Source organism: Xyrauchen texanus, chromosome 29 (assembly GCF_025860055.1).
Source record: "Xyrauchen texanus isolate HMW12.3.18 chromosome 29, RBS_HiC_50CHRs, whole genome shotgun sequence".
In the NCBI taxonomy this organism is placed as follows: domain Eukaryota; kingdom Metazoa; phylum Chordata; class Actinopteri; order Cypriniformes; family Catostomidae; genus Xyrauchen; species Xyrauchen texanus.
In genome coordinates this window covers 23,123,468-23,149,214 of record NC_068304.1, presented here as the reverse complement: position 1 = coordinate 23,149,214, position 25,747 = coordinate 23,123,468, and the positions used below count along the sequence as shown (strand labels likewise).

The window sequence follows — 25,747 nt, the reverse complement described above, 5'->3', positions numbered from 1 at the left end:
CTGCAGGCTTTAAAACAATACAAGCGCAATGTTATGCTCTAAGGTGTGTCCATGATAGCATTCAATGCTGATATCCTGAGCACGCAGTACAACGCGTGGCTATGGTTCGATGCAAACATACCAATTCCCAAAGAGGTGGGATTGGCAGAACACAGGTGCAGACTGCGTCACTCCTCCGAGCCATCAGCTATCAGCCATGCCTGCCTCCACCACACGTTCTCACGAGCCCACCTCAGAAGCCACACTCGCTGATGTGCACCCTCACTGATGTCACATGACATTGTATGGGGGTCTGAGAGAGGAGTTTCACAGGCTTTAAAGATGTTTTTCATATTTCAGAGTAACTGTCTTGCCAGGATGCCAGAGAAAAGTTTTCTTTTAAGTGTTAGTACAGCCAAAAAAGAAAATTATGTCATCATGTGCTCACTCTAATTTCATTTCAATATTAAAAGACAGAATGACAGCCACAGTCACGGTTCACTTTTATTGTATGGAGAAAAAAAAGATGCAACAAAAAGTGAATGGTGGCTTACATTCTGACTAGCATTTTCTGGGTAACACTTTACAATAAGGTTGTATTTGTTAACATTAGTATTAATATTAGCATTAGGTATCATGTACTGACAATGAATGATGAACAATATTTTTTACAGCATTTAAAATCCTAATAATCTATTTATTAATCGGTTAATTTATGAAAATACAAATGTTCATTGTTAGTTCATGTTAGTTCATAATGCATGAACTAATGTCAACATATACAACTATTCATTTAATAAAATGTATTAGTATATATGTTGACATTATATTAACCAATATTAATAAATGTGGTAAAATAATTTTCATATTTAATTTATATTTTGCATTAACTAATATAAACAAATGCAACCTTATTGTAAAGTGTTACTTATCTCCTTGTATGTGCCATGTAAGAAAGTCATAGAGGTTTGAAACAACATGAGGGTGAGTAAATGATGACAGCATTTACATTTTTGGGTGAACTATTCCTTTAAACAAAATAACATTTCCCATCAAAGCTTACAAAAGTCAAATAGAGCATTATACATTCAGAAGCATTTAAAGAATTGTTAATTTTCACTCTGATGATAAGCGCAAGAGATAAAAAGTCAAAATCCTGACCACAGTGGTACTTCAAGATAAACTTGAACTCATCAACTCATCAAGTTCATAATGAAGCTCATGTTAAGGCTATTTGCTGACCCACAAAACAAGATAATCTGCGGTAAAATTACCCTCCACGGACTACACGGATTAGTGCTCTGCACTTGAAGGTTTTTGTTTTGTTTTGTTTTGTTTTGGTGTAGTGTTGAGTAACATAGGACTCTTTTCTAAGCTGCCCTCTTAACCCTGAGTGGGCGGCATGGTGGCAGGGTGAGGAGGCAGAGGATCAGTAGGGAAAGAGGATTTGCAGCTTTGTTGCTGCTGCTCTGGCTCCAGGCTCACACCCGTGATGCCGAGTACCCAGCTACGGCCTATAGAGCGAAGGGGGTAAGGACACCCGAAGCCGGGGCCTCGCACATGACCGCGTCTTCAGGAAGGGCGAAGGAGATGGGAAATAGGCTGTCAATCCTTAAGCCGCTCTGCTCAGCAGCACAGGTGCTGAGTGGACCATATGGGGTGGCTTACCACCAGAGGTTGCAGCAAGGACAGGGCAGTTTAAAGGTTTCTATAGACAACGCAGATGCAGCCTTCCCGCCACACAGCACTAACATGGTAGATCATTTACAGCACACGTCAAATGCTTTCAAGGGTGCTGTTATATTGGCCAACATTTTGTTACAATAGAACTATAGCAGGGAAACTATGACACAATTAATTAAGAATCAGGTTTAAAATTATACATTTTTGTGGTGGTGGAGCATTTTGTTACTACAACAGCCCCAAATGAAAATCATAAAGAGATGTTATTTTATGCTATGGAGACTTCTTTCCCAGAAAAACTCACTCTTTATTTGAAATACATATACATATATATATATATATATATATTATTTGTAATGCTGTTTTCATATATTTTGCATTAGACTTCTGACATACATTAATGTTAATACAATTTTATGAATCACAGAAGTTTGATGCAGACTATTGAAGTGAATAAAGTTTTGTTGCTCTTTCACAAATAGAAATCTAAGGATTTGAAGAGGAACAAGTATGCATGAGGAACAATACATTTAGCTGACGTGTATCTAGTCAGATAAAAACATTTTCAGTACCTCACGTTTTTATTCAATTATAATTTTTTGCATACTCTTTTTCTGCGTACATTCATGAATGCTGTGAACAAAGGATTTAAGTGTTTAAATGTGATTTAACAAATATTAACTTTGAAATCTTATCATCGTGTCAAAAAGTGAGTAGTAATTTAATGTGGTCTGTGCCAACTTGGACGCTAATCATCAGGCCAATGGTTTGGAAGTCATCATTGCTATTCGCTACATATTAAAGAGCTACCTAATAAAGTTAAATCTGAGGAGTCTAAGAACTTGATAGATAGTTTTATTTGGCAAGTGCTATGGAAAACTATTTACGGCTGGTAACAGGCGCAGTTGTGTGTGTGTGTGTGTGTGTGTGTGTGTGTGTGTGTGTGTGTGTGTGTGTGTGTGTGAGAGAGAGAGAGAGAGAGTTAAATGAGAAGCTAATATTTTGATACACATTTTAAATGATGGTTTTTCTGTTTGCCTAACACGTCTCTCATATCCTTTGGTAACTTATTTAGAATCAAACGTGTGGCAATGTGGCGCGGTGGTGGGACAGGAGGCAGCCAGAGGTTTCTGGTTTTGGAGCTCCTACTTACGGCTGATTGCTGGATGACCCCGCTGGGACATCATACATTCCGTTGGGTTAGTGAGCTGATCCAAAAACCACAGATAATAGAAAAGGAAGTCAGCACGGACTAAATCAACTGAATATATGCATGAAAATGCATATTCATAACTCTGCCCTTTATGGTGATAAAAGCATTCCATTTATATGCCTTTTATTGAATATTAAATCTTCAGAGATGTTCCCAGAAGAGGGGAAAAGGCTTGAGGTGCCCACAAGCAAACTATGGCTCAAAACATTATCTACTGTGCTCAAGATTCTGCATCCTGCCTCCAGGTCTCACGAGAGAATGCTGGAATCCCCAACTCAATGATAGGGTTCCAATAAACAATGAATCATGCTGCTCTGAGCAAGCGTGAAAGAGAGCCGTTGAACAAAAAGAAAACCGAGCGTGATTTAATGGACACAGTGCAGAAGTATGGCACATTCCTAAGGGCTGATCTGAAAAATATTTAGAACAGAACTGCTAAAGTGCCTTCACACTCAACTCTGGATCAAGGATGGCGTTCGTATAAGTAATGAGAATGACACGTCAAATGCGGAGTTAATTATGTCCTTGACAACGGCTTGTTTCCAGTAAGGATTGCACAAATGTGTCATTAAAGGAAGTTTGTAAATGATGGGCTGAGTGGTATTTTTGTTTGCTTGTTTTGGTTTGTATTGCTAATGGATGAAAGCAAATCCAAAGCCAAACACTGCACTTAAGGTCCCATAAGAAACCTTAAGCTCAATTAAACCTGTAACAGTATCTACCAAATAGCAATTTGTTCATTGAAACTTGCAGACTTCCACAGATTCATAAATAATAGACAACATCATATTATTGGCTGTGATTATTAATGAATGAATAAAACTCATTTCATAACACTACAGAGACCAAAGTTGCATACTCTTGTTTTTAAGAAGTCCACCCTGCACTCGTTAAATAACATTTTGAGCTAACTTTGTGACTGAACAATGTATCCTTTGCCAGCTGCAGCTGACTCAAATAAGACACTTAAGAACAGGGTGTTTCACTTTAAATTCAGCAAACACAAGGACTGCAATTTCAGACTGAATACTTGCATATGGCCAGTGTAACTCCTTTTTGGAATATGAAAACTTGTGAGTTCTGCCATATAATTCCTATTCCTTTCTTAATAAAAGAAAGTGAGCCTGTCTCTACAGTTTTTTAAACAACAGTAGGCAATATAGGGAAGAGAAGACATGGGCTTACCTAACAAATCCTCAGTGTTTGACCCACAATATCCTGATCAAGTCTTATTTTTGTTCTTTCTTCATTTGCTTTCAATGCTTCTCTCTACTTCGAGCTTCCTGGTGCTTTCTCCTCCTTGGGTAAAATGCCCTGTAATAGGGGGAAGGGAGGGGAGGAAAAGTGTTTCACTCAGTGATTCAGAAGCATGGTGTAAACGCCAGCCTTCTCTTTCTGACAACCAGCATTAATTGCAGATCAGACTCGCCCACACACTCCAGACTCTCTCTATTCACTCTCTCCTGGAAGGAGCTGAGAGCAGGCTGTGAGATTGGAGTGCTATGAACAGCACAGAGGGAGACGCTCTAATCCCCACCTTGCACAACACCAATCACCACCTCTGGAGCTACACTTCTCCACAGCTGACTTTATTTTACAAGAACGGCACAGGCATGGACAGATGCCCATAGGAGGAAGCATTCTGACAGTGATGTTACAGTGCACTGTATAGCACATGCTATATATCACATGTTAAACCCAATAAACTGTAAACTACAGTCTAATATATGATAAAAAACAACCATAGGGGAGTAATACAAAGACGCATGCCAAAGTAGGCTTATATAGCCTATTTGCTCTTAGATATCACTAATTAAGCTGTAAGACACAAGCTTTCACATGATAGTGGAAATGGCGATTATGGCCCAGTGCTGTTGAGGTCCAACCTGAAAATCCTATTAGATTCCCCTAATAGAAAATTTAGGGGACTTTATTCAACTGAATAAGCAGTGACTGGGGCCAAATAAGAGAGATGTGAGTACAATCAATATAAGATACAAAAAAATGCAAAAAGATCAGAAATAGATGCTCAATACAAAGGCTCCCCTTTAAACTTATGGCAGGATGCCTGCACTAGAAATGGCATTGTTGCACTCACAAATCACCCTGCGTATATACTTGTCTAAAACTGACAATTCTGCACAATACCTAGTGATAAAGAAAAGATACATCATATAAGTCTGCTTTGATGCTTTATTAAAAATATGTTTAATGTTTATGTTTGTTAACAGAACACAACAAGTGTGTTTGTTAATATAAACAAATGTTTATATTACACCATCTCTCATAGCAGTGTATCCAATCAATGCAACTAATGTATGCTGAACCCCTGACCATTGGTTGTAAAAGCCAAACAATCAGTGGGACAGGCAAACATTCTTCCTGAGGTCATTTTCATGATGATTTTCTATGACCTGATTGCCTGCCTCATGTGGCCTTTTATTACTAAAGCTTGTCAGACACAAGCAATGAGCAACTGTAAGAACACTGTCCTTATTCAGCCTTTGACAACAGGTGAAGTCAACATGGCATACTTTAATGTTTTTTTTTTCTTTATCAATGTGAAATATTTAAAAAAGACACATTTTGGGAAGGTCAAAATGACATGTCATCTTTAAGGAGAGTCGCCATGGCGAGTCTAAAGCACATTATACTAACAACTAAATGGCGGGTTACAGGGCCATTTACACAGACATGTGTAATCTTACAAGCACAAGTACTCCACTATTTGCCAGTGTACGATTAGGCTGTTCCCTAATGGGCATTTCAAAGTCAGCTGCTCTGCTCTGAGAGGACACATAGCACAACAACAACAAAACAAATTTAAATACATAAAAAAAAAGTTTTATTTACAATAAAACACTTGTTGCAAGGTATTATTCTAAAGCAAAAGCTTATTTGATCTTGCATTTTTCCGCACAGACCATAAGCAAAGTGCATACCGGTACTGATGATTAAAACAATTTAAAATAATATCTTTAAATAAAGTTTAAAACTAGCATTTCTAAAAAGAAAATTACCAAATTATTCCTCCAAATGTATCAGTATGTATATAGCATAAATTGAGACTGTATGGCATAATATTTTAATTTTCTAAATGACAGGAACACAATATATAATGTATATTCATATTTATATATTTTACTGAATAACTCCATTACAGTATTGACTCATCACCTTCACAACTATGTACCACACAATAGCTAGACCTCTCACTATCTTGTCAAAAAGACTGCATGACATCACGAATAACATTAAATGAAATGGAAATCTTATTACAGAGTAATTTATGACATCAATTTACCCTCGTGTGAAACTGTTTTCTTTTAACAGTATGAGGGATTGCAATAAAGCACGCGGACGCTTTACCACTGTGACTTTGTGCTGTTACTGGTGACAACTATCCAAAGCTCCGTAAGAGAACAGCACTAACTAGATCTTTGGAATGACTTTCACCTGATCTTTCAAAGTCATCATTCTCAAGGTTAGGCATAATGAATTGCCAATAACTTTCCCTATGTTAGTCGTATGAAACAGTGCGACAGCAAAAGGCTAAATAAATAACATGAGAGGTCGGACGTGCTTTGGTGGGCTGTAGAGGAAAATGTTCTACTTTTTATCCCTGATTTCTGACCGTGTAATAATGCGTCTTAAAACCTTAACCTTTTCTAATGCCAAATTATATCGACTAAACCGTAAAAAATGCGATACATGATTATATCCAGACACCTGTGCAACTTTAAACAATTGTTCCGTCCAGACAGAAGTCAGCTAGTAGAATAAATAGACTGCATGCAACTTTAACCAGCCACGAGTCACTCGTGTCCAGAAATGTTATGTCACGCAGACAGCACCCGTCGGGCTCAGAACTTCAAATGACCAAACGCGAGAACTGAAGTTCTCTGAAGGGGGACAGGTGGTTCTCTTCAACCGTCTCTATATTCAGAAGAAAAAACTGAACAGTTAGGAAAGTTTAGTAGCCACAAATTCTTACTTTAAAACTTACTATATCAGTTCATTTTCAAACACCCCTTTTAAATAATAATTCAACACCACCCTGAAAGGAATTAATAACGACCAACGTCATCGACACATGCAGTAGGAGACTACAGCTCAACATTTGCCAAGTGTCAAAGTGGACTGAACCCAAAACCTCCTCGCGAGCACGAAAAACACTGTTGTCCTCCTCTCTGGAGCTCGCGACTCAACACCAAACACTTCCATTAATGTTGCCGGCTATTGAGACACACATATGGCAAACATATTCAGCTTTTACACGAATTGTAACGCTTTTAATTTGCGCTTCACCAGTAGCCTATCACTCCACGACTCCCTCTTGCGCTTTCTCCCTCCCTCTCTCGCTCTCTCTCTCACTCACTCAGACACCGCTACTGTGTAACATTGTTGCTATTTTTGCTACTCACCTTTTTTTCTTCGCGGTCCCCCTTGCTGTATATAGATACTGTGTATCAGTGACTCCCGTGGATACACTGTGACATAAATGTATTTTCAGTCACATTGACACACGGCTTCTATTTTCGGGAGCTGAGCTGACAAACTCAGAATAGGCAGCAGTGGCTCTTGTCTGGGCATAAGCTCCTCCTCATTTTCTAACGAACACCAGACGGAGTCTAAACCGCCTCCTCAACCTCCTCCTCTCTACTCGTGCCTTATATCTAGTTTAAAAACAAAAGAGGAAAAACACACACAAAAATGCGACTTAAATGGGATGGAAAGCAAGAAATAAATGTTATATATTGTGTGTGTGTGTGTGTGTGTGTGTGTGTGTGTGTGTGTGTGTGTGTGTGTGTGTGTGTGTGTGTGTGTGTGTGTGTGTGTGTGTGTATGAATCATTTTATTATTATTATTTGTCTTGTCATTATCTGTTTTGTGTATTAATGCTTTGGCAATATTGTAAACACAATCATGCCAATAAAGTAGGCTACTTTTAAATTGAAATTGAATATTGAGAGAGACGCGAGAGAGAGAGAGAGAGAGAGAGAGAGAGAGAGAGAGAGAGAGAGAGAGTTAAAGGCGGCAAGGGAAGTAAGCGCGCGCTTCTTGAGGAAAGGAGATGAAACAGTTCCGTGACTGCCACATCATGACATCACCGTGTTTAACTTATAGGAAAGCGAGGAAACAAAATGATTCTGAATTGTCACCTCTATGTGCTTGTCATCGAATCAAGGAAGTGATATTTAAAGCACTGTCACGAAAAGTTCTTAAAGATGTCACTGTTGTGTAAAGTCCCCAACAGTACTTTAATATTTATTGTGGTCGTTGGATATGCACTACCTTAGATACGATTGACGTCGTAAATTCTATAAAACAACAGTAACAATAGGGTCGGTGATTTTGAAGTGACACGTTCCGGATCCAATTGGTTTCCTCGGCCGTTTGCAAGTGACCAATCAGAGAAAGGGGGCAAGCTGCGTTTTTCGTTGCATGTGTCAGTGTCACGTGTAGTTGTAGGATCTGTGGAAGAGGTGTGGTGCTAAACATTGGTTGTTTTTTGTCGGTAATGAAAGGGAAATTGTCTTGTTACTTTTGTATTATTTTGAAATAGGATATGCATAACAACATTTCACTTATTTTAATGCATGGCAAAATCTAAAAAAAAAAAAAACGGGAACTCGTTTGTGGTGCTTTATAAATTGCTTTTTATTTAAATTTAAAAAAAAATTACTTTGGAAATATGTTTTTACTAGGCCTATTTTTATTCTAAACTACATTACTTTATTTATGAACGTTCAGCCTTTACTAATAGAACTGTCAAGAGAGAGACAGGAAAACTGAGGGATTAGATAACAGGTCCAGACAACCAATGTTTCTGTGAGCTATCAGCTCTTAAATATCACAAATACATGTGCTACAATCTGCACCACAGCTCTGACCATTCAACAACTTTCTGAAAGATCGGCAGCACATATCAGAAGTACAATTTAACATCTAAATTGGTGTAATGGTACAGAGTATTCTCCAGTTGATTATTGGGACTGACCGGAAAATGTATTTTTCACTGTCAACATGTAATTGCAACTGGACACAAATGCGATTTTAGGTATTTCAAGCAATTCTTTCAACATGAATGATGGATGGTCACAAAATGCTAAATATTTATTTAAAATTGTCAGCCTAAACACTATATTGAAATTAATTGGCTACAAACATTTTTTTTTCAGGTGCTTTGATTAAATAGATCTTGACTGCACAGCCATAAGTAAAAAAAATACAAAATAAAAATCTTTTTTTTTTCCTCCCTGATATTAATAACATAATAACTGTAGTTAGCTTACTCTGATGGTATATTTACAATTTGTATTTGAAGGATGTTGAACAGGCTGACCTGTGCATTTATTTAAATATATAATTATATCTCCATTGCCATAAATTAATATTTAAGTTACTTCAATACTATTTCAATATACCCATTACAGGGACAGTCTACGTGGTGTCTAAACTAGGTTAGACGTCTAGTTTACCACTCTGAAAACAAATATAGCTAAATATAGAAGCACAGAAATATAGTGTCATTCACCAAAATAGAGAACATATAGGTTGACATAATTTTTACATTAAGGGGTCTTTTAATCTGCCACTCTAGTAGCAATATAATAATAATAATGCATTAATATAATAATTATTATTATTATACGAGAGTTTGCATCATTATATGACTCTATAGTATTCAATACATTCAACACTGGTAAAATACTTGTAATACGTTGTGGAGTGGAGGGGGGCGGGGCCGGGCTAGAATGTCACACGCCCGGTCCCCAATGGGGCGCGCGAGGGATAAAGGCGGCCTGTGACGACGTTTCGAGAGAGAGAGAATTACGGGCATGTCCGTCATGTGTGTGTTTATGTTCGTGTGTTTTGGTTTTGAGTTTAATTAAATATGATTTATATTGACAAGCCAGTTCTCGCCTCCTCCTTGACCATCTTAACCCCCTTACATACGTTTTTTTTTTATATATATATATTTATGGTACATACCATGTTCACGTTCATATACGTACAAAGTTGTTATTCAAATGATGCTTTTATCAAAAGTGCATGATATTATAACTATTACAGGGACAGTCCATATGGAGCATTCTGAGGTTAGGTGCCTAGTTCACGTCAAAAGCACAATGGTAATAGCTTCTTAAACCACTTCTTTGAGTGTTTCAACCTGCAACTTTTCTTTTATTAGTACCCATCACTTTCTTTCAAAACGCCTACTCTATTTTAAAGTGTATGAATCTCTTCAGAATTTAATAAAGGCTATATCAACCATTAGCTACACCAGCATGATCAAAAATCAACGGCATGTCAAGTTCAACATCTAGCTCATATGTCTAAGAAAAATATGTTTATTATCTATTTCTCATGTTTAAGAAATTCACTCGTGCCAATATACAAAATAAGCTAAAAGAAGATCCTGTAGAACAGTTACTAATTTGTTCTATCACATTTTAGTAACTAATCCCTAAGCTATGGATATGGAAGAAGTTATGTACCCTCTGTGACTTCAAATTTTTTCAGATTCTATTTGAAGCTTTGTAAAGCTGGAGCTGTATATAAATATAGTCCTATCAGGGTTAGGCACATACTGTGGATCCAATGTGCAAACACCCACTGGCACCAGAACCCTAACAAACCACATTGCATGCCCAGCCACCTGTGGTCTAGAGATTAGCTAGAATGAGACAACATTTTATTCTTTTCCCAACCAATTTAGTATTTAATCAGCTGTAACTGAAAATTTGCCCAGTAAGTGGAATGCACTTGTTTTTATGAAATACAGAATTTATCCATGATTGTATTGTCATCAGATATCAGAGCTCTATTAGACTCTAATTTAATATCATAATATGTGAAGCACAATGAGTAGACAAATTGCACAGAAAAATTCGAAAGAAAGTCAAAAGCCAAATAAATCTTTTTTTTTTTTAATCAGAAAACTTTTCTTTCCTTAATATCACATTTTATGTTCTGTTATGATTTTTCCACTTGCAATAGTCCATTACTTATACCATCCACAAGCAGTCAGGTCATGCTATGATGTTAATATTTTATATACAAGTGCCCTCTTGCCCCTCCCCTTTGTAAATGGCTGTGCATCTCACCTGATTCTTGAGCTGAACGATCACCTTCACAGAACCTGCTGCTGAGGCCTTCCTCAAGTATCTCTCTCAGGTGTGCAACTGTTACTTTCTTAATTGTCCTCTTATTACTTTCCTGTTCTTTCTCTCTCTTTCTCACACACGTTCTCTCTCTCCTGCTTTGCTTTTCTATCTCTCTTGCTTTCCTCAAAGCCAGACCAGCTGGCTTTGGATGGCTTTCTTCTTGCCCCTGTGAGGCCTGACTTCACACTCACGTCCCTGGGTCTTTCTGCTGGAAGGGAGCTAGGCTACAGAAGTTTGAAGGGTAGGATCCCAGATGGACACTGACATTCTGGGCATGCGTGTATGTGACAGGGCTTGGCTCAGGGGAGTGGAGGACAGCCGCAGCTGTCACTCACCAGTACTGAGGGTGTTGGATGTGTATTTGTTTTGTTTTATGATCATTAGTAATATTGGAAATTGTGCTGATCAGAGAACGACATTGTTCACAAGAGATGCATGAAAGAAGGATGCAAAATCACAACACTTGCTCTCAGTTTGTTTTCTCATCAGCTCCTCCACCAATAACCAATCATGCTGGAAAAACAAACAGACAAACAAACAAACAAACAAAAACAGCTTAAACCAAACTAAACTGGTAAGCTGGGGTTGGCTGGTCTATTTGCTGGTTGATCTGGAGTTTTGGGCACTCTGCACTTATTTTGGGCACCAGCTGGTCAAAAATCTAAACACCAAGCTGGGAGTTAGATCAGCTGAAAACCAGCTTGGCCAGGCTGGGAGGCCAGCTTAAACCAGTAAGACAGCAATTCAGCTCAAGTCCCATTTTAATTGACAATAGCAGTTATCTAAACATGATGCCAATATTATTGAATCATTTCAATGCTTCTTACTTTCTTGTGTTGCATATTGCCATGAAGTTTCAGGTTTAATAGAATAATTACATAATAAGCCGGTCAAAAAAAAGAGTTAAATAACTTGCTTCTGCCATTTGAAGTTCGTGTTTAGTATCGATAGGTCATGAAGACCCATAGAGGATTTATACAACTCTCAAATAGAAGACAGCTGGCATTTTCAACATTGTACTAGACTACAAATAGACTATAAGAGCACCATAGTTAAGTTAGATTTCCAATCTGAACTTTGTTAGAGAAGGGAGTCTTAATTGAACAACAGGCTCATGGCACTCATAAACACATTTAAGGTCATTGTTTTGACAGCAGATTCTTGATTAATGTATCATTATCATGGACCAATTTGAGCCAGCCAAACACCTTCAAATGTCTCTCTCATCTTCTACAATTTCCAGCTGTCAGACTAGAGCATAATATAATTTCCTCACAGGTAGATTCTGTCATCCAACCTGGTGTTGAGTATGATCTGGCCTTGCAAAAACATTTAAATTAATCTTGCCATTTTCAACATTAAGTCACTTATTCTTAATTTATTACAGCAATCTACTCTATTTATCCAGCTCATTACATTTGCATTGCCCATTTACACCATTAGACACCACACATGTACATTGTTTTGTATATTTTTGTATTATACTTTTATGTAGATTTGCTTCTATTGTATTTAGCAAATTCTCTGTATGTATGTTATGTGGTATTTAATATGTGTAAATCCTATATATACACTATATTATTTATATTTTAAAGAGGTAAGTGCAACTTACCTCTTTAATACATGTGAATTTGTATTTATTTGCGAAGCATTTGTTTTAGAGGGAAAGTTTACAAAAAAAAAAAATCTTGCGCAAAGACTTGCCAAAATCATCTTTACTAAAGCAGAGCCTAAAGGTATGGTAAATGGAAACGGGAATAGTGCGAAGGCATGGTCTCTCTGCAGATTGAGCTTGTCCATTAGATAACTTTGCAGAGGCTCTAAAAATACCCTGTATCTCACAGTCTGGCTCTGTTCTCTCATTACCGTGCGCAATTAACACTGAGTATGCCCTGCCAGCCCTAAGTTGCGCAGCACCGCACACAACTGTCACATACCCATGCATTTGTGTAACATTTCTAATCAAAACCTCAGAAGTTTCAAGCTATTACTTTTTCTTCTTTTGTTTGCTCTAAAGTAGCATAAACTTCCTGAGATTGTAATCATACACACTCAACAGACACACTCTCAACTTTATGTTTTCCATTCTTTATTTTTTTCAGTCTGATCTGAACATAAGTAATAATCACATAATTAAAACTTCACACAAACCTGCTCAACTGATAGAAAATATTAAATTCTTCCAAGAACTTACACTAAATTGTTAGGATATTTATTCATATTTTGTTTACTATAACTCTCCACTCAAACAGCCCTCCTAAGCACTCTTCAGTTGATCATTTTGCCAATTACTGGACAGGAAAGATTTTTATATTGCAAAAAGGACTTAAATATTTATTGGTTTCTCAACCACTCCTATCATATTGCTTCAGAAGACATGGATTTAACCACTGGATTCATATGGAATACTTTTGTTCTGCCTTTATGCGATTTTTGGACCATCTTGACTTGCATTGTATGGACCTACAGAGCTGAAATATTCTTCTAATATATTCTAACACTATTCTGTGTTCAGCAGAAGAAAGAAAGTCATACACATCTGGGATGGCATGAGGGTGAGTTCATGATGAGAGGATTTTAACTTTTGGGTGAACTATTCCTTTATGTTTCCTACTGTTATAATCATATGAGTAGCCAATGAACAGCAAAACGTGTATTTGAATGTGGTAGGAGTGTAGAAAAGATGTTTGTCTTGCTTTATTAATACTTATTGGCTTTGCAATTTCTATAAAAATGTTCTATCAAATGATAAATTAAATAATTTAGTGTATACTTCACATCTTCAATGTGGCTACACTATTTCAACAGCTTACACACAGCTGCTTCCATCAGAAAATAAAAGCTCTTTAATTTATTCACCATTTGTTGAAGTTACTGTACAGCACCATTTATAAGAGAGAGAGCCATTTTGCATGAACCATAGCGAGTTCATTAAAAATTGAGCAAGGTCAGAAATGAAACTTTTCTTCCCATTTTTCATTTGTTCCTTAATATCAAGAATCATTTAATTAATCTTGTAAAATGGCCTCAAATTAATTCACTTTGACAAGTAGCTGTCAGGTGGCATGAGTAGAGATCCACTTGATAAATAAGATTGAAACTGAGGAGCATCAACAGAATTTGGTTAAAATAGGGTTCCAGAATTGTTTATCTCATGTTTTGATGCCCACATTGCTCTAAGGCTCTGAATAAAATAGTCAAATTAATAGTTTACCCAAAAATGGAAAGTCTGTCATCATTTAAAATTGGTCAAACAATGCTAGTCCTGTATTTACTTTGGTTTATCCAATAGCACTGAAAACAAGTGGTCTAATAATTATACTTCCACGGAAACACCAGTCTTCTGGATTATAAAACGATTTGTTTATGTTATTTTGAGATCTTATCTAATCTGTAATGCACTACATGTAAGTGTAGACTTAATAAATAATTCTTGTTTGCCTGGATGTAACCTGATCTGTTTGTCTTAAAGTGCCCCCTTTCTAATGCAGTCTGTTATCAACCAAATATTGAACACCTTCCTTTTAAAAGAGAAAAAAAAAGTAATATGATCAATCAATATCCTTGTGCACTTTACAGTACCATAAGTTAGGACAGTATGGTAGGAACCATAAAAAGCATTTGATCAATAAGGCCAAAAACAGAACTAAAACATAGAAGCTCTTATCCACAAAGACCTTGTACTGAAATCATTAACACACCTATTATGACCAAAGAGTTTGCAAAGGAGATGTTCATTGAACACCTGACAAAGTACTGCTTAACCACATCACTCCTAAGCACAACTGTCATGGCATATGAACATCAGATAAATGGAGAGTGAGAACATGCGTGCAAGAGCATTTATGAATGCAAAGAAAGCATTTCTAAACAATGGCAACCTATTGTCTAAAAGATTCATCCAGTTTGTCATAAGACTGGACTATAGAATAAAATAGGGCATCAGAAATATAGGATTATAGTACATCTGTTTCATAAAGATGGAGCTACTTAGCTACTTGAAAAGCTTGTCAAGAACAAATAAACTAACACGAGATCACATAGAGTAATTCAAATCTAACAGTTTTTCCTGGAGTACTAGATTACTGAGTGCTGTGGTATTTAAATGGCACTTGAAGGTATGCATTGCTCAAACTAACATTGTGTATCAGCTCTCAAGCTTTTGCTCTGATAATGGAACGTAATCTCATGAGAATTCGTAAGTATTCTTGTGTAAAGTTTGGTTCAAGCAAACACACATTATCTTACATTTGCATTGACACTGAAACAATATTGACGTATTGACAGCATCTAAGCATCATCATTTTACACATTCACCCCTATAGAACGTACAAATGTTTACGTGTACTCTTTGAATTGATTAATATTGAATAATTCATAGAATTAATCAGTTAATTACATTTAATTTATAGTCAATGAGAATAGTTAAATGCCATCATATTTATTTAATGCAGGTGAGATTATAATATGACATTTTCACAGTTTCATTCAGTTCTGTGTGATTTCTGTAGCCCTGTACAATGTTTTAAATGATTATATCACTTTAACCAAGAATAAACTTAATATAAATAATAAACTAAAATGTTAAAATGAATAAAAATTAGGTAAACGCTTAATCATTTATAAAGCATTTAATTTAATTTTTGTTTTCCATGGGACACAAAAGGAGATTTCTGAATATTCCAAAAAATATATATTATTAAATTAATCCATTATTTTGTTGATCAATATCTTCAGATTACTGTCTGTGAAGAAAAGAACCAGATTCAAGCCTTTTATTCAACAATCTCTGTCTCCATCTGCCGCAGCACCTTTGCGCCCATTGTAACTGTCAACATGCATTGGTTTTGTTTTCAAAATTAAAAAAGTTGCAACCTCAAAAAACATTATGACCAGCAATTTTATGGGCGTGATGTCGAATGCTCATTGGCTCTCAATTGTCTCGTGACCATTTGTGACATGCCATATTCTGCGATGTATATGTTTGATTGAGATATAACAGCGCCGTATGGAGTGCATCAAGAGAAGGGTTAAAGCGATTAATAATTTAAATTCCTCTCTTTAACTCACACAATGCTATTTTATGCCATTCAGGGAGCTCATCGGATGCAGCATATCGCCCTTTGGATTACTTTTGGACTGAATTTTGAAAATGTTCTGAATGCATTTTTGTGATTAAATGTATCTGCCTGTTATGTGATTTATATGCTTAATAAATGGTTATGGATAGGTTTAGGAATAGGTGTGGGATTAGCTGCTGTATAATATATATAATTGAATATATTGAATAAAAAATTATTGCTACTGCACAAGTCAAGTCAATTTTATTTGTATAGCACCTTTCACAACACACATCGTTTCAAAGCAGCTTTACAGAAGATAAGGCATTAACAGACAATAAAACTAATCTGTCTATAATGTCGAAAAAATAACCTTGGGAGAAACCAGACTCACTGTGGGGGCCAGTTCCACTCTGGCTAACATCATGAATATAATGTAAATATTACTTATGTATAGTTAAAGTCATGGTTTAAAATTATTAAACTAAGTAAGTGTTAAGTGTCAGTGTTTAAACATCGATTTTGTTTGAACTGTAAGATTAATGACCAATGTCTTTGAAGTCCATCTTGGATTAACTGCAGAATTTCACATAGGTGCAATTGTCCTTGTTAATTGGCTGATGAAGGCTTTTGTTGGCAATTGTTAGTCTATGCATTCCATTTCAAGATCATAGTCCATCAATAGACCGAGGTGATGCAGGCAGAGATCAGGGATGTGAAACGCAGTTCAACCTGGCCGGTAATTTTGGTGAGGTTTGGTGTGGTCCATCCTAAATCCAAGGTTCAGACAATGGCATATGAAGTATCCCATGTTTTATGGTTAGAGCTGGCATCAGTTTATACTCTGAAGCCCATCATAATAGACTCAAGTTATGTTTGGCTGGCACAAATTCATTGCTGCATTTAGTCATCATCATTCAACGACACGTAGCAGTGGAGTCCAACACGAAGCATGAATGGTGCTGGATCCAGCCGGTTCTGTTGACCTCAGGATAGGAGTCCCGAGGTTAAGACAGGGAAACAAATTAAATAATATAAGCATAGATGCCATTCAATTTATTGCAGAGATATAAATCATGATCAAAGTTTCTGGTTTCTGGTTCCGGCAGACTAAACTAAAGCAGCCTAATTGTGGGTTGGAGGATAAATTAGGTGTATGCCTGGTCAAATAGATGAGTCTTTAGTCTAGAATTAAACTGAGTGAGTGTGTCTGAGTCCCGAACAGTGTTAGGGAGACTATTCCATAGTTTAGGAGACAAATATGAAAAGGATCTTCCTCCTTTTGTGGATTTTGAAATTCTAGGAACTATTAACAAGCCAGAATTTTGTGATCGTAATGAACGTGATGGAATACATTAAACTAAAGCTTCATGCTCAGATGGTGTTTCACCTGCCTGTCTGAAAGTATGCTCTGACCAACTGGCCCCCATCTTCACACAGATCTTCAATAGATCACTGGAGGAGTGTGAAGTTCCCTGCTGCTTCAAACGCTCCACCATCATTCCGGTCCCCCAAAAAAAAAAAAAAATCACAGGACTAAATTACTACAGACCTGTCGCTCTCATGTCTGCGGTCATGAAGTTGTTTTAGTGACTGGTTTTGGCCTACTGAAGGACATCACTGGACCCCTGCTGGACCCCCTTCAGTTTGCTTACCTAGCAAACAGGTCTGTTGATGATGCTGTCAACATGGGACTGCATTATATCCTTCAACACCTCAACAAACCTGGCACTTATGCAAGGATCCTATTTGTGGACTTCAGCTCAGCCTTCAATAACATCATGCCTGATCTTCTCTACCAAACTGACCCAGCTCTCCATGCCCATCCTAATCTGTTAATGGATCAACAGCTTTCTGACAGATCGGCATCAGCTAGTAAGACTGGGGAAACTCACATCCGGGACCCTCATTGTTAGCACTGGTGCTCCTCAGGGATGTATTCTCTCTCCACTGCTCTTCTCCCTGTACATAAATGACTGCAATGTAAAAGACCCCAATGTCAAGCTCCTGAAATTTGACAGGCAAACACTACAGTCGTGAGCCTTATTCGTGATGGTGACGAGCCTGCATACAGATGGGAGGTTGATCAGAAGGCTGTCTGGTGCGGTCACAACAACCTTGAACTGAACAAGCTCAAAACAGTGGAGATGATACTATACTTTGGGAGAAATTCCCCCACACCATCCTGAACAGCACTGTGGCAGCAGTTGAGTCATTCAGGTTTCTGGGCTTTACCATCTCTCAGGACCTTAAGTCACATAGAAAAAGTTCAACCAGCCACAGGAGCTACTGACACAGTTCTACTTGGCCGTCATTGAGTCTGTCCTGTGTACATCTATAACTGTCTGGTTTGGTTCAGCCACCAAATCAGACAGAAGGAAAATACAATGGACAGTCATGACTGCTAAGAGGATTATTGGTGCCACATGCCAACCCTCCAAGACCTGTACGTATCCAGAGTGAGGAAATGTGCAGGTAGAATCACTCTGCCCACTCCCAATTTGAAATGTTGCCCTCTGGCCGGCGCTACAGAGCGAGCGCAAGGACATCCAGGCTGAAGAACAGTTTCTACCCTCAGGCCGTTTTCCAAATTAAACTGCCTCAGGACTCCCCAATAATGTAAATAAATATCTCATGTACATATGTAAATTCTCTCAATTTAATTCAATAACTGTACATACCCCTATACCTTGCACATACATTAACTCTTGCACATGTACATATGTCATTCTATGTTATATGTCCTATTATTTGCATATCTATTTACACTCTTACCTTGTTTTATATTCTGTGTCTCACTGTAATGTTCTGTGTGCACTTGTATCTCCTATCACCCAAAAAAAAATCCTTGTATACGTGAGAAAACTTGGCAATAAAGCTCATTCTGTTTCTGATTCTGATCTACTGGATACATGTTTTTAATTGTTGAAATGTGGTTATGCTTAGAGGTTGGGGTAGGGTTAAGGGATCTAAAATATCTATAAAACTGTAAAAATGTACAAATCAATTTATTATTGATTTCTGTATTCAAATAGAGTTGTTATAGATTTGTCATTATTGTACGTTTCTAAAGCTGTAAATACACATAAATGTTTACGTTTTAGATGCTTTCAAATGTCCATAATCTATGTTTTAGTGCCTGTCCAAATTTACTAATTTTAACGCACATATAGCTACATATATTAATGAGATCAGGCTGGATAATCCAGCAAATGCTCTCTTTTCAGATTCAGCCTGAGTTCAAACAAAAGGCATGACAAGCCTTTAGAAAGTGCAACATGTTTTATGTATTTCTTTTTTACTTAGAATGTTCAATCATTTATCTCTCCTCTAAACATGAATCATATTGGGGAAAAGATACTGAGACTTAAAGGCAAGGAGGAACCTTAATAATTTTTTATTTAAAGGTGCATGTTTTTTTTTCTGGATTAAATAAAGTGTTGGATTTGAATCCTTTTTTGTGTAAGAATTTTGGGTAACACTGTATTTTTTTACATTAGTAACTAATCATGGATAATTTTAACATTTAATTATTCATTGCTTTAAATTACAAAATGTATATGTTAACGTTATTTAATGGATTATGAACTAACATGAACTAACAATGAACAATTGTAGATTTTTTATTAACATGAACTAAGATAAAAAATTCGATAAATAATTATTGTTTATTGTGAGTTCATAATGTTTAATGAATTTACTAAAGTTAACAAACAGAACCTTAATGGAAAGTGTTACCAAGTTATGTATTTCTTTTCAATAATTATTGTACTTTATGGTTATGTTTGTCCTACAATTGTTGTCCTACAATGGTTATGTTTGTCTTTTGCATACAGAACCTAATTGTTTTCGGCTGTCTTAACACTTACACTAAATGAAGACAGGTCTCCTCAGTCTTAGTACATTAGAACACACCAGCAAACTATTCATATAGTCACTAGTTTTTAGCTTTTATAATGTACCTGCATGACAATGCTTTTTAACTATAATTTTCTTGAACTATAATTTGAATAATTTGATGGATTATTTGATGGAGTAGTGGTGGTGGTGGTGTAGTGGGCTAAAGCACATAAATGTTAATCAGAAGGTCACTGGTTCGATCCCCACGGCCACCACCATTGTGTCCTTGAGCAAGGCACTTAACTCCAGGTTGTTCCGGGGGGATCGTCCCTTTAATAAGTGCACTGTAAGTCACTTTGGATAAATTCGTCTGCCAAATGCATAAATGTAAATGTAAATTAACAATAATGTTTCTTGAGCTATACTTTTGTCTATATTCAGTGAGTACCATTATTATTGCCATATTGAACACAAATCATACAAACAATTCTGTATACTAACAATTTAGTAATTCTGCTTATTCATGTAGATTCTTGTCTGGTGTTTGTTGATGACAAATATCAGCACCATACCAGGTACATTAAAGTGAAATGAAGGGGGGATAGGAGGTAATTTTTACATGCTCTTATAATCTGCCTGTAATCAGTGTGCCTTTGTCTGCAGGTTGCTTGTGGGGTAAAGTAAAAATCTGTGGAACCGTTTATCTACTCCAAAAGTTAAACCCCAAAGTTATGCATGAACTCTTAGGAGGTATATCATTTTAGTTTTGGAATAACAGTTTTGATCTTTGCGGTATTTAAAATAACATTTGTAAAAAATGTCTCTCTTTTTATTTATTTTTTGCATACCATTGTGACAGCATAAGACACTGTCTCACTTTTCCTGAAGTTACCAATGCTTTCCTGCCCAAGTAATTTTTTCCTCCTGATATTTTTGTTTAGTGTGCTCCTATGGAAATGTGCTGCTGAATGTGCCGAATATGAACGATAAGCTCATAAAGCAAGTTTACGTTATCTTATTTCCTTGTTCTGGGATTACAGATAGGTATGGTATTGTTTCATTAACCTCATGTGGTGCCATTTAAAACACCCGGTTGCAATCAGGCAATCTGACTAATTTTGCATTTGATCTCATTGCCAACCTAATCCATGAAAAGGACTTATGCATTCATGTCTTACAAATGTGCTTGAGGAAAATCCTTTGGCTAGAGCAAAGACTGCAGAGGAAAACACTGTCTGTGCTGTAATAAACCCTTGAAATTTGTATTTCTTATAAATGGTTTGTCTCTCGTATTTTGCTATCATGCACATGCTAATAGAGAAGTTTTAGACAGCAATTGTCCCCCACCCCCCATTGTCATGCATTTTTTTATTTGTAATTTGTCAGACAAATAGAAGGCGATTGGGACACGTTGTTGTGTATCTCACACAGGTAATACATTTGTGTGTCAGGCCTGCACATCACAGATTAAGCGTGTTTTGTTTGGGAATGATTTATGAGTGTGATGCACTTGATGATGATGGTGTTGCAGGACCAGATGAGGTGGGGAAGAGAGAGGGGAGGGGAGCTAATGTCGGATTTGTATTACAGGAAGACTGATCTGTAGGTTCTCGGAGGATGACTGTTGTAGCACATACCTCTGCCATTAATCACATGAAAGCCTCCGGGCCTGAGGTGCACCTCCTCCACCTTTTCTCCATAGGCTCATTCTGCATGTTGCCTGGAAACTGCAACAAAGTCTTCAGTCTGGTCTTGCCCTCTTTGAGCACTTTACTGCTCCCTCAGGATGGAGTGTATCAAGATGGTTAGGGTATTTTCTCTCCAAACACCAGGTAAGCAAGAATAACAGAGATGAGGCAAGGCCAAGAGAGAGCAGCCCCTCAACTAGTCTCTCCCGCTGGGCTTTCCCCAACCCTCAGGAGTCCAGCAGCTTTCGGGAATATCTACCAGTATTTGTCACTCTGTGTGGGAGAGTAAATTAGGTCTGAAAAGTGAATCAGCCATGATTTAATCCAATCAATGTCACTTCTTAGATTCATATTCAAAATTGGCCAATGGCAGATCAGAATGAGACAGGTCTTTCTAGTGTTATTGGTGTTATACAAAAATATAAATGAAAACTATTTGAAAACATTTTCATGAACTGAAATAAACAAAATTGGAAACTGAATCTAAAAAAACATTGAACAAACTAAACTAAACTAAAACTAACAGTCCTAGAGTGAAATTAATGGACACTAAACTTAAACTAAATGGCAAATGGAAAGTAAAATATAAATAAAACGGAAATGAAAAAATTTGAATCTATAATAACCTTATATCGGACTGTTGGTAACCCTACCCTTGCATTGCTGCCCACAAATGTATCATGTTGTCCTGTCTACAGTATGTCTTTCATCACTTGATGAAAATTCCTCACTTGATGGGGATTCCTGGCTTCACAAGATTAAAATAATAAACTCGCTCCTCAATCTCATGCCTCAGCAGGAGTTATCAGCACAATGTATGTCATATTTTAAACTCAAATAAATTGACCAATTGCAGTAGCTCTGGGTTAGAATCCAGGAATCCTGTGAGTGCCATTTTTGTTTCAGGCACTCCTTTATTTCCAGGCTAGAGTGTCTCGAGATATCCTCTTGTGTTTTCTGAGATTCGAAAGCTGGAAGGGTGTCCTTGAGGCTGACATTGTTCATAGACCACAAAGGAGGCAGACATCATATGACTATGATATGAGCATGCTTTTTATATAATGAATGGCATGTCTTTTAAAACCCCCCACCCATCACCACGTTGGCTGGCAAACAACTTTTACTTATTCATGTGTAACACACTGTATCTAATGAAACCTCAACATACACAAGCTTTAATGTTATGTCATTCTGAACCAAGAAAATCATACTATTTTTAAGTTGCGCTGTAAATGATGCGTTGACAGTTCCTTATTTTGATTTATTTTTAAAATAACAGTTTAAAAAAAAAATTATAATAATAATGATGAAGCAAACATAGAGAAAACCTTGCTTTTTATTTTAAAGAGCCAACATAACTGTCCATGTTTAATACCAAAAGTTTATAATTTCAAAGCATTTAAAGGGATAGTTCATCCAAAAATGAAACTTCTGTCATCATTTACTCACTCTGATTTTCATCCAAATCTGTATGAATTTTGCACATAGGCCGAATGACAACCTCAGTCATTCGGCCTATGTCATATTTTTCCACTTTCATTGTGTGGAAAAATATGCAATGAAAGTGAATGTTGACTGAGGCTATTATTCTGCCTAACATCTCTTTTTGTGTCCCAACAAGGAGGTAAGGCTCATTGCATCTGAGAGACACAAAGGACTGTTTGATTACAGAACTTGAGGCAGTTACAGAGTTTCCACATTGGATACACACTGTTTAAAAATGGCGAAGGACATCACTGTTTCTATAGTGATCGACTCTTGTGTGGCTACCATGGAATAGGGAGAAATATCCCCGCTTTACGCTATTTTTCCACTGAGAAAGCTTACCTTCAGAACGCTGACAGCATATCTGCTTGGGAGTGCCAACAGGTGATCACACACGCTTCATCTCTCTCTCTCTTTTTCTCTCTCTAACACACACATACACACACACAAACACACACACACACACAGACAAAGACACGCACACACCCATCAATCCATCCTTGTTTATCCAATAACTTGTTAGAAACAGCACAAGCCGTGATACTATTTCTGAAGTGAACTTTTTGAATTACTAACGGAGGTTTGGACGCATCATTTGTTTTGAACCAGTAACAGCAGATTCTGATCTGTAGTTCATTTCACTGTTGTATATTAGCAATATCACACAAGCAACAGTGCTATATGGCCCTACATCAGCACTGCTGTAATTACCTACAGCACTCGGCCTGCGGCCGAATCACAGCAGTGATGATGTAGGGCCATATAGCACTCTTGCTCGTGTGATATTACTTATATATTATTGTGGCATGGGGGGTGTGGTCGTGTGTCGGTCTGCGGGAGAGAGAGAGAGAGCGTTAAGGCTTGTCACCTGGTTTGTAATGCTCTCTCTCCCACAGACCGACACACGACCACGCCCCCCATGCCACAATTATATTATATTATATTAGTAGATTCCTCTTTAAGCTAAAATTAAAAAAATGATATTCTCATTAAAAGGATACTTCACTTTTGAAATCTGTTACCTCACTTTTCATGCCTGTCTATTGCAAAATATCCCTGTAATACAGTATATTCAGACAACAATAAATATGTTCATAACAAAACTCCATTTGATGGAATTTTGTTATGAAATGTTGATGCGAAAATCTTTTTATTTAAATAGATACAAATATAATATTTTGTATTTATTATAACATATGTATATATATATATATATATATATATATATATATATATATATATATATATATATATATATATATAAAATATTTTTGAGTGTGGATTTTAAAATGCTAAAGATCTCAATGATGGATTGCATTAATCAGCACTGCAAAATGCTTGTTATACTGTGGGTTCCTTCCGACATCACACACAGTCCAACATAAATCCTACAAACTATCCTTTCTTTAAAATTAAAAGACAATATTTGATGAAAATTATGAAGGCAACATCACATACATCACAAAATCCAAATACTTACAATAATGTTTCAGATAACTCCAGAACCATTAAAATGCTATGGTTCTTCAAAGTCTAAATGAATTGTAAGTCCAGTACTTCCCTTAGCACATCTATTGTGGTGAAGACAGGAACTTAACGGACACTCTTGATAGCAGACCCCTGAGCAGGAAATAAATTAATATAGATTGGTAAAGATGAATATGAGCAGGAAGGAAGTCTGTGACAATGGTAGGAAACTAATTTTCTGCCTAGGTGAAGGCTTGAAAACCCTCCTAAAATGAGCCTCTTTAGCACAGCAGAAACCAAAGCAGTTCAAATTACTTAAAATATATCCTGATGATTAATGCAGGAATATTTTTTGTACAGGTTATCGTGACAGGGTATAAATAAAAAAAACATTTAGGGCTTTTATTGCAAGGAAAACTATAATAACATCAAGACTGGAAGAATGACCATCTGTCCAAACAAGACCAGAGTACAACAAAGACACTCTTTCACAGAGGAGGATATGTTCTATCTACATAGTCGTGAGCACTGTTGAACATTTACTTCATTTAATATGCCATTGCGGTATGTTTGTCAACAAATCCCAGGCAAACAGATTTAATGTGTGTGCAAGCAAATATTTACAGTGCTATATCAAACTCAGAAGCTAAATTAGGACTATCACAGAGGGCAAGTGGGGTCTTGAGTTAGCCGCCAGGGTTGTTCGGTAGACCGTGCTTCTGCATTAAGATGGGCCCATTAATGTGGGTATTTGAGACGCATATACACAATTATTGCATTGTGAGTTGTTTTGTTACATTCTGCGACATCTCTGTAACTTGTGTATGCAGTTTATACAGCATAAAAGCCATTTATAAATAGTTCACCACATCCTGTGTGCCTTAAGCAGATTTTTAAACTGTGCAAATGTGCTGTGATAAATAATAATTTGGGCTTAAATTTCTGTTCAAGAGTAGAAGTGTCATGTCTGAAGCTCAACAAGCTCAGGGCACAAGTGTTGAAAATGGATTGTGTGCTCTTGGTTTTCTCTCTGTGTCTCCCTCTCTCACTGTGTGTAATGAGGAGAGCATAACTACACAGATAAGGGAAATAGGATTGCCACAGAGACAGCGCTGAGAGACGGGGCCTGGGTCTCCACAGCAATAACTACAATAACATACA

General features: G+C 36.9%; 1 protein-coding gene and 1 long non-coding RNA gene across 11 annotated transcripts in view; both read right to left on the bottom strand.

The window, feature by feature from the left end:
* The window catches only part of mef2aa (myocyte enhancer factor 2aa), a 140,238-nt gene extending 128,965 nt beyond the window's left edge, over nt 1–11,273 (bottom strand). For 3 of the 10 annotated variants that reach the window (XM_052097092.1, XM_052097096.1, XM_052097097.1), the window contains exons 1-3: nt 10,987–11,273; nt 7,300–7,551; nt 4,061–4,189 (exon numbers count right to left, since the gene is read on the bottom strand). The gene's annotated coding sequence lies outside the window, so the exon portion shown is untranslated. The remainder of the gene's footprint in view (nt 1–4,060; nt 4,190–7,299; nt 7,552–10,986) is intronic. The other 7 variants (XM_052097101.1, XM_052097102.1, XM_052097099.1 and 4 more) reach the window with 5 other exon arrangements.
* Nucleotides 11,274–21,775: 10,502 nt separating this feature from the next.
* LOC127622931 (uncharacterized) lies at nt 21,776–24,735 on the bottom strand. Its single transcript, XR_007968024.1, has 3 exons — nt 24,600–24,735; nt 23,462–23,544; nt 21,776–21,907 (listed from the first exon to the last, which is right to left on the bottom strand). It is a non-coding gene; the product is annotated as an uncharacterized LOC127622931 (long non-coding RNA).
* Nucleotides 24,736–25,747: the final 1,012 nt, after the last annotated feature.